This window comes from Cupressus sempervirens, chromosome 9, assembly GCF_028749045.1.
Source record: "Cupressus sempervirens isolate cs-2001-9-10 chromosome 9, ASM2874904v1, whole genome shotgun sequence".
Lineage (NCBI taxonomy): Eukaryota > Viridiplantae > Streptophyta > Pinopsida > Cupressales > Cupressaceae > Cupressus > Cupressus sempervirens.
The window spans coordinates 545471082-545481935 of NC_143126.1; the positions used below are offsets into that span (position 1 = coordinate 545471082).

At 33.5% G+C, this 10854-nt stretch overlaps 1 pseudogene; it reads left to right on the forward strand.

Moving 5' to 3' along the window:
- Positions 1 to 5853: 5853 nt before the first annotated feature.
- Positions 5854 to 10143, forward strand: LOC149539799 (metal tolerance protein 5-like; annotated as a pseudogene).
- Positions 10144 to 10854: the final 711 nt, after the last annotated feature.

Consider the following 10854-nt stretch of genomic DNA (forward strand, 5'->3'; position numbering starts at 1 on the left):
GAAAGGAAAATGGTTGGGACTAGAAAGCATATAAAATGTAACCTATTCTACCTAGATCTAAATGAAAGTTCATGTTTCCTAGATCAAGTAGAAGAAAGCTAGTTATGGCATAAAAGGTTGTGCCATGTGAACTTTGATAATCTAGTCAACATAAGCAAAAACATAAGAGTGAGAGGCATTCCATACCTTAAGAAACATGACATGGGCATGTGCAAGAATTGTCAAATTGGTAAGATGGGAAATAAAAGTTTTAAAAGAAAAAATTATCATTCTAAAGAAGTCCTAGAGCTGGTTCATATAGACCTTTGTGGACCTATTGGAAAAAAAAGCTATTGTGGAGATGAGTACTTTATTTTTTTTTTGATGATTATTATAAAATGATGATAGTTATGTATTTGAAGGATGATCAATTTGAGAATTTTCCTAAGGGAAAAATTCACTCAAGAACTAAGAACTCAAACACAAGCACAACTATAGACCAAGAGAGAGAGTGTGATCAGAATGACGATATATTCAATATGCTATGATAAGAGTACACTAGGAGTGCCTGTATATAAAGGCCTTTAAGATACATCTTGAATGCCTCATAATTAGCACCATGATATGTCATACAACCAGGCACATGTCCAGCAGATATGGGTTATCCTCCATTAAGCATGAAAGTATGTGCGATGATATGAGGATAAGCCTACAAGGGTGTGTCATGCAAATTAGTGTTGTAGACACCATGTGCTAAAATAGAGTTATGTACTCTTGTGTTGTCTACATCACAACTCAAAAAGGTGTGCAAAAAGTCGTAAGTGTCTCACAAATTAAAATAATAAAATAATTCATTAACCGAAGTAAACTTAAATAAGTGTAAATAGTGAATAAGTATTTACAATTACCCCTTAAGCTTACAAAAACTAGGATGAAGATGCATAATGGGTCCCAGCTACTAGGCCATGTTAGGTACCCATGTACATAATGACGATGCAATCTCTCATAAAGTGGGGAAAGAGGGAAAACCCCATGGAAAAAACCCTCCCCCAAAAAGAGAGATAAATAGGGATGCATCAATGGATGGAGTAATCAAGACCCCCCCATTATGACATACATCCAGTATATCCAAAAGAGAATGAGAGAAGGAAGAGAGATAGAATAGTGCCCCCCGACCAAAGAAGAATGCCAACAAGTGAAAGCTACTTCGATGAAGAAGTTGTTCCAAGAATGCAGAATGGTGTTCCTCCCCTTAGAAAGAAACAAAGGCATAGGTATACTCCTGAAGATGTATGGTGGCCTTGAAACCTGCTCAAGTATCCATGTACTGATGATGATGCTCACCCCTTCCAACTGTGCTAGAAAGAATGAATTTAGATCTATCAAGGATGTTTGTTGAACTTGTTCCACTAAACCATCCTTCTCCTCAACTGACAAAGAGACCTCCACTAATTGCTATTCATAAGGATCTACAATCATGCCAACCTATATAGATTGATCATGTAGAGAATGGACATGAGGTTTAAAGTGAGCCCTCACAACACTAGTACATTTGAGGTCATTTTTTGACCATTATTGGTTGAAATTTTGACCCAATTTTTTACCAAATCTTGACCAAGTTCCAAAAAATTTGACCAACCTACTAGTTGGTGGAAATTTTGACCAATACATTGGTCAAAACCTTTCAAAAATGTTGGCACAAGTTCTGCCAAGCATTGGTCAAAATTTTGACATATGCATGGTCAAAAAATTCCAAGTATTGGTCAAAAATAGCCATGCATTGGTTGGTAGAAAACTACTAGGCATTGGTCAAAATTTTGATCAAAATTTTTTTGAGGCTCACATTTGTTGAGGTCCACTTCAACAATGGCCCTTCCTGTGAAATTGTTCTGTAAAACCTTTCTAATGAGATAATGTGTTATGAGCTCTTCATCAGTGGGATGGAATGTGAATCCAAGAGGTAGTTGTGCATCACCCATATCATGACTGTAACTAAAGTTAAGAGCCTCTATTATTGAATTCTCCTAACTTTAGTTACAGTCATGATATGGGTGATGCACAACTACCTCCTGCATTTACATTCCATCCCACTGATGAAGAGCTCATAACACATTATCTCATTAGAAATTTTTTACACAACAATTTCACAAGAAGGGCCATTGCTGAAATGAACCTCAACAAGTGTGAGCCTTAGGGAGGGTTCAGTTCCCTCCTTTATTATTCACTATGTGTATAATCTCACACACCCATTTGATCTCGAATGATGATATGTACTGAATGCTAAGTGTCTATTCTGAGTGCTCCAAAATGATCCATTTCATGCCTTTCATCTGTACACAATGTCTTTCTAGTTTCTTTCTACTCGCACGCCCATTTCATTTCATATGATCATCTAAAAATTGTGTCACTCTAAGCTCTCAACTATTTCCTCTTGATTGATCATCTCATAACTGTTGAATGAGAGCTTTGGGATAAGCTATAGGCATCCATCAAAGCATAAAGGATTTTCTTAGATGATGTAGATGAAGTATTAGCATTTTCCTTGGGAGACATGCTTGCAAAATGGAAGCATAGATAAGTCACGTGAACTATTTGATAGGATGCCTGAGCGTAATGTGGTCATCAAAAGCCATGGTTGTTGGATATGCACAAAATAGATATATTGAGAGAATATATTTGTTTAAGTTGCAACTACCTTGGTAGACATGCATGTAAAATGTGGAATCATAGGTAAGGCATTTGAACTATTTTATTGACTGGCTCCATGAAATGTCATCTAAGGCAAGCTCTCCATGTTCTCTACACCCCACAAGTAAATCTACTCTAATAAAAGAGGTAATCAAAAACTAGGTCACTTTGCATTTGTAACCTTGGGTAGGCTCTTAGAAACATGCTCGCATTAAACCTTTGATGTAAAGGAGAAATAGACAAGCTCACAACCCTGAGGAAGGCTTTCTTAGGTAAGAAGTTTCTAAGAAAACACAAATCCTCACTAATAAAGCTATTGTAATTTTCTTGTTTAAATCCAAACAAAGTTTTATTATCTTGGGCAGAGGAGACTACTGTTGTTTGTGGTTAAGGATCCTTTAGGTAAGTAGAATCACATGCAAACTGGATATGACATTGCAATAAGAAAACTATAATAAGAGCTTGGAGCTTGCCTAGTGATTAGGGCTTGAGATTGAACACTGCATGAAGCATTTGTAGGCATTTGAGTTTGAAGCATTACCAACACAAAATCAAACTGAAAAGGAAACTTGGCAAATAAAACTAAATAAAAATAGTCCTCTTGAGTAAATATCAACATTGTTTGAACAATACCATTACAGTGCACTATACTTGGTACAAATATATTATTGGTTGAGTCCCGTGACATAATGCTAGTTCCTAGGTACATCAATATGCCTACTTATCCAGGTATATCATTTTCTTATGGATAAATGACAATCTACTAAAAAAAGAAAAGACCACTTTTTATAAATTCACACAGATATAAACCCTTTCATCTCTGAAGCTAATGCTCTTACTATTGTTTCACCCCTAGTAAATTTGCTATAAGTTCCCAAGTGACAATAGCTATAGCATTAGTAGGGAAATCTCTCACCAATGTAGGCCCTAAGCCAACATATAATCCTCTAAAATCGAGTTCTCTATAAATTTGTCAAACATAGAATTGGGAAATGGTTTCATGTTCACTAATATGAGCACTTTTTGCTTTTAAATTCATCTATTGGTTATCTAAGACTACTTAGTAGAATAGATCCTAGATGAAAAGGAAAACACTAAGTCACATGGTATTTGAATATTTAAATTTTAATATTTTAACCCAATTCAATAATCCAACCATCAATCCTAACAAATATCCTAATTGTTGTCATAAGAATCCAACAGCCTTGTAAAAGCCTAATCAAAATCTTTATTAAAAATTAATTTAAAAACATTTTTTCTAGAGTGGAGTCCATGTAAAAATGAAATTTTATGTTCTACCATCCTAATTGTGTGTATAGGATTTCTACTAGCATTAATATTTGGACCTGTTTGAATATGGGTTTTTGTAACATCGAGAGGCAAAACGGCTGAGAAAACGGAATTGTTACATTAAGTACCATGGTAGATTCAAAAAGAGAAACAACATCAAACATACCTTTCTTCTTGTGGCATTCCAAAATGAATGCAAATTGATGAAAGGTTGCACTCCATAGGAAGCTTGTTAAGCTCTACAGCTATGTTAACACTCTTGACAAATATCACAACTTGATTGAAGTCTAGTGCATCAAGTAGATCATTCAGCTTCTGGTTCTTCTCCAGCTCACTCAGTTTGGTGTAGTGCTGGAAGAATCTCAAGACATAAATACCAAACACAACAAAAGAGAGAATTGTTACTATTTTATCAGACATTATTAAACTCAAATAAATTCAACATATATCTCCATAGGTTGTAAATGAAAAAAACTGTGTGTAACATTAGGTGGTGTGATCACCATCAAGAGCCAACAGTGCTACAATAATCCACCTCATATTTGTACCATGAAAAAGAACTAAACATAGCTAGTGCGATTATCATCAAAACTTCTAGGGGTCAAGACATGATTTGTGCCCTCAAAGAATGGTTTATCTAGTGAACCTATCAAGATAATTATAGATAAACTAAAGAGGGCACTTATATCTGTAACAAATGAGGTTGCCATATGACACTTTATTCACAAAGCTAAAGAAAATCTAGTTAGAAGATGCAAATATGAGTTAAGCCATGACTATCCATTTGAGTTAGGTGACAATGAGATGCTGCAAAACATACCAAATTAGAGTTACCAATAAATAATGTTTGCAATTCACACAAGTATATTTATTATTTACAATTTATAGACATATTGTGCCAAAAGTATTAAATAAGAGAAACCAGTGAACAATATTGTGTTGTCTCTTGCACATAATATTAAGTTTAGGCTAAATTGATAATCTTTTTTTGTTTAAATTTATTTACTACTAATCTGAGCATTCCATTTATCTATCCCAATTCCCAACCTTAAAGTAGATGGTAATTTAGCTCTTCCCACTCATATTTATTGTGTCCAGGTGGCTGTGTACCTAATTACTATTAATTCTTTAGAAATAGACTTTCCCAACTCTTGCAATGTAGTCACCCATGCAAGGGAAACTGTAGACTTCTAATCCTGCATCATATCCTTAGGATGGTTCTCATACATAGTGCTATCCAAGAACATTTTTTCACAATGTTATGAACCATGGAAACTAAATATCTTTAAAAGTAGGCATTGTATGAATAGAAAAAAAAATAGCCAAAAGGATATTGAGAATAAAATTTGGCACGAAGTGCAAGCTTTTTCAGTCTTTGTTGTTCTTCTGCAGACTTCAAATTTTTACTATCCTCCATGCTATCATTAGCTTCATCTCCATATTTATCTCCCATCTCCAGATCTTCAAAATCTCCATAGGCAGTGTCATCATCTTCATCACTCTCATCCATTGCTTCACCTCAGTGAGCAACCTTTGACCAGTCACTAGTAACAAAGCAGTCGCAAATGCTTTCAATTACATCCTGATTTAACCAATCACTTAATTGTGAATCATCTACTTGTGGCTTAGTGTAGTCATCAAAATTAGTATCTTCAACATTGAGATGCACATTATTTTTTTTGGTCAAAGTACAAGCAGAAAAATATTAAGTGTGTGATGTAAATAATTACTTACAGAATAGAAAACATGCAAAAAAAATAGCAAATTGTTTTCCATCGCACAATTTTCTTGCTCCATAGTAATTGTGACCTGATTGGAGGAAAAGAATGAATGTGGACAAGTTTCAATAAACAATGAAGCATTACAATACATATAAATATCATATCAATTAACACAATGTCTGAGGTGGGAATATCGATAAATCATCAAACACTTCTAAGTTGAACCTAGCTTGTATCTGCACACCAAAACCTTGAATCTAGTACCCATGAGAAAATTTTTGGGAGGGTAGAGAAAAATAGGACAAGCTATAGCTTCCAAAAAATTGTAGGAATAGAATTTTTAAGCGAATGCATCCCCTTTTTGATTTTTCTGCATAAAACCCTTTCGTTTCTACAATGCCTATTTTTGTATCTTGAATATTCACCAAAATGCTCTACATAAAAATTAGGGAAGCAATAACATGATATTAGTATCAATATTGTTAAGGAACAAGACAGCTAAATATCATCACCTAAAAGGTAAGGTATTTAAATATCATCACCTAAAACTTATGCAACTCTGATGGTTACTAATTAGGTTTTCCACTTGTTAGTTGTGCTTGTTATATATTATGTACTTTAAGCTCTTCTCATGGCCTCTTGTCTTCTTATCATTTGGTTTCTTATTTGAGATTTGATAAGAGATCCCATGTAATAGGGAAGCATCCATATGGGGAACTTTTTTATTGCAAAATTCAAAATCCAAAGATGTTACTATTTTTTAACCTTAAGCTTTGCAACTTGATGTTTTATTTTTTCAAATTGCATTTATGTGGTACCTTGCATCCTTAGTAATGGGGGTTTCATTTTAATTTATGAATAAGATTAGGATGAGACTCATTAAGATCTTTGAGTAATTTCATAGCAGATATCAATATAACTGAAGATGAATTCTATTCTTGATTAGTGTAAGAAATTGTTTTAGATTGTTCATTGTAGTTTGTGTTTTCTATTGCTATGGTTACTCATTGATGTGTGAATGTTCATATTATTTTTGTCATGGTCTGTATTAATTGCTCAAAGAATGAGCATTGTGAATTTTCCAACACTAATTTAGCATTAATTCATAATAGAATGCTCCATGTGCAGGGAATTCTAGTTTTTGCTTCAGTTATGGTTACATTGGGACTGCAGATCATGTTAGAGTCTATTCGACAACTTCTTTCAAAGGTAAATTCCCCATTCAAGGATATACCTTTAAGAACAAGATATCTATTTCCCCCTAATGGTTCTCATGATGATTTGAACTTTTCATGAACATGGAAGATATATTATATGCTTTTTTGGTCACTTGTTTAGCTTTGTATCCTATTACTGCAAATACAATATATTTTATTGGACATAATTACAACCATAGATACAATTTTGTGCTCATGATTTAAATCCTTTAAACAACATGGTTTTGATAAGTTAAAATAATATTCAACTATTGGAGGCCATATGTATGTTCTCAAACACAACATCATCAGGTGAGTGTTAATATTTTGGATTAGTAAAACCCCTTCACCATTTTTGAAGAAATTACATGGTATAAGTGGCTTGAGCTCTGGCTTTCTATTTTTGCCAAAATTTTGTAAGTGGATACAAATGAAAATACTCATAAAAATCCTTGATGTTGAGTTTTACTTGGCCTAATTTGCATGGTTTTCTAGTGATGCAAAAGTGAACAAAGTGAAGGCATACTTCCTTGTCCTAAAAGTTGAGTTTTATACTTGTTTATTCTGATAATTATTTTGGAGCTATAAAATATTGAGCTTAAATGTGATATGGAGTATGCTTTTGTTCTGCACCAAATACTCTGCTTTTGTTCTGCTCTTTTCCATCTATTCCATCATTAGTGTATTGTCTTTTAAATGATCTACTTTTTCATAGTACATATAAGTAATACTCTTACACCAACTTCATTCCTAAATTATGCAAAAATGAGGTGTATTGTTTGAAGGAGATAGGTGGTTCTGGGTTTTTGGAATTATGGTTTCAGTTACTGTCGTGAAGTTGGTCCTTGTAATCTATTGCTGGACTTTTACAAATGAGATAGTAAAGGCATATGCCCAAGATCATTTCTTTGATGTCATCACCAATTCAATTGGTCTCACTATTGCAGTTCTTGGAAGTAAATTTTACTGGTGGATTGATCTAGTTGGAGAAATAGTGGTAAGTGTATGCATGAATATGCGGCCTCTGCTAACACACACACTTCAACACGATCTTTATTTGCAAATTCATCTTGGAATGAACATTGGATTGTTCATCCAAAAATTAGTTGGCAAGGCGACCTGTTGCCTTCTATCTAAATGGAATTGCTTGTTAGATATCCTCAGATTTGAGGTGTTAAGTAACCAGACCCTCTAAGAATCAAGGATTTAAGAAATGAAATTAATTTATATGATTATGTAGATTAATATAGAATGAGAAATGCATTCTAATCTAAGAACAAGTAAAGGAAACTAGATTAATCATATGCATATTATGCTAAATGAAATTAAGCTGAGGATGCAAATGTATGTAAAATATGAGCAAATGTGAGCAAATGTGAGTATGAATTCTAGCAGCAATTTGATGCAAATTCCAAATTCATCCTCTCCCAAAATGAGGAGATGAAGGTCTCTTAAATAGAATTTCCTAGAATCCATCAACGGTTGAGATCAATTTCAATCAACGGTTAGGATTAAAGGTGAAGTTCAGTCATAAAGAAAGATTTCCAAATTAAAGGGAGTTAACTAATTTAATTTGAGTAGAATAAGGAGTTAACTGATTTAATTTGAGTAGAATAAGGAGTTAACTAATTTAATTCCTTTTTGATCAATAGTGAACTAGAAATTTCCCTTTTTGAACTGAAGAGAGATTTTGGTGAGATATTTAATTTAATAAAATGAGATATACTCTCACAATTACCTTTTCTATTTAATTAAATAATCCTTTAATTAATTAGAGACACTTTTCTTATTTAATTAAATAACTTCATTTAATTAATTAGGAATGGCTTCCCATTTAATTAAATAACTTTGTTTAATTAATTAGAAGTAAGTACTCCATTTAATTAATTAAAATAGGCACATTTATTAAATTAAATAAATTTAATTCCATAGTACATTAGCCTTAAGATATAATTTAATTTAATTAAAGTATAAATGCTTAGTAATTAAATTAAATATTAATTAATAGGTTTAATGTGACTAATATGAGTAAATACTATAGGAATTAAATAATAAGCATGATGAATGCAGATTAGGGTTTTTTGCATTTGACAATTAAGTCAAGTAGCGAGTACCCGAATGAGAATTTGCCTAATGGAATAGGACTTTAGGATTGATCAGAAATAGACCAGAATTGGTTGAGATGGCAATGAGCCAATTTTGGGGTATTACAGTAAGCACTTCTTTGACCTTTTACTTTACATTGTAACATGGGATACTTCACATTTTGATTTTCTACAATAATTCGTACGTTGTTAATAAAGCCAAATAATGTCTATATATGTGCTCCTAGCTAACTCGTATAACCCACATCAAACATCGAATATGTTTCCACTTTCCACTAATTAGTAGTTGTTTTAAAGAGTCCAAGTAGATGTGACCATTTACATTACTTGATTCTAGAGATCTTATTTGTTTAGAATAGTATTGGGGTTTCAATTCCTCAGAGATGATAGTAACGACTACTGCAAGGCATATGTATGTATACAATGTATTTAGAACACATGACTGCAGATAATACCAGTTGGCTCCTTTAGGATTACCATATCTAACCTCTCTTTGTATGTACATATAGGGATACGAACTTTTGTCTTTATAGATGGTAACATTGATAACAATCATTTAGAATGCTAGTGAGTAATAACAACTGCAGGCATGCACAATAACAAAGAGGGTGTATTCTTTTTTATTTAAACTTGATCATTAGTGTCTATCAAGTTATTTGTGTGGTGATGGTAGCAAGAAGGATGTATAATCTTGTGATCACTAAAGCCAAAATACATATTACCAGGCTTCCTTTGAGCAGATGCCAAGTATGCTTCAAGTTTATATTAATGTGTATAATTTGAAATACTAAAGCTGATAGCGGGTCTTTTTTGCAGTTAGCACTTTGTACAATTAGGACATGGTCAAGCACAGTTTTGGAGAATGTGAATTCTTTGGTGGGGAAAATACCATCGCCTGATTATTTGTAGAAATTGACATATCTCTGTTGGAATCATCACAAAGACATATGCAATATTGATACGATCAGAGCTTACACATTTCTGTCTCATTTCTTTGTTGAAGTTGACATTGTGCTACCTAGTGATATGCCCTTGCAGGATGCTCATGACATTGGAGAAGCACTTCAAGAAAAATTGAAATCTCTTCCTGACATAGAACAGGCTTTTGTGCATCTAGACTATGAATATTCTCACAGACCTAAGCATGGGAACATAAATTCCTAGATGTCAATGATAGGTTGTATACTTTAACTAACTTTCTTAGAATCTTTTTCCCTTTTTATAAACCTATTATGGTCAACTAGTACATTTCTTGCAACATTATATGTAACCACTATCAATGTTGTGTATGAAGCACATGCCATCAAAAAGATCTAAATGATTGTTGACCAAGGCATAGACTTATTTAAGACAGTTCTCAAAATTTTTCCCTATATGGGGAAAAGTAGTAAAATATTAACACTTAAGGCTTTCTTACTATGAAATTATATCAAATGAATACAAAATTATTATTTTCCTACCTACCCATAACAGAGGTATTCCCAACCTTAACATAATAGAGCTAATTCTTCAGACAGATGGGAAAAACTTATTTAGTCTGAAAGGAAGAGCATAAAATCCTATTGTAGTTTTCTCATATCCTTACCATTTTGGCCATTACGTTAAGGAACTTTAATCATAGGAAGGAGGATAAGGGTGGTTATGGAAGAGGGTAATGGCTATGGATTCCTCACTAGGTACACCCACTCAAATGGATGGTAAAGGGCCACATGAGGCCACAAGGGATGGTATCCACTCTTGGGCCTTAGGTAGAGGAATGATTGGATATGGATTTTTCACTAGGTACACCCACTTGTATGGATGACAATGGCCATAGGAAACCAAGAGTGATGGCATTTTCTCTTGGACCTAGGGTAGACAATTGATTAAGGCACC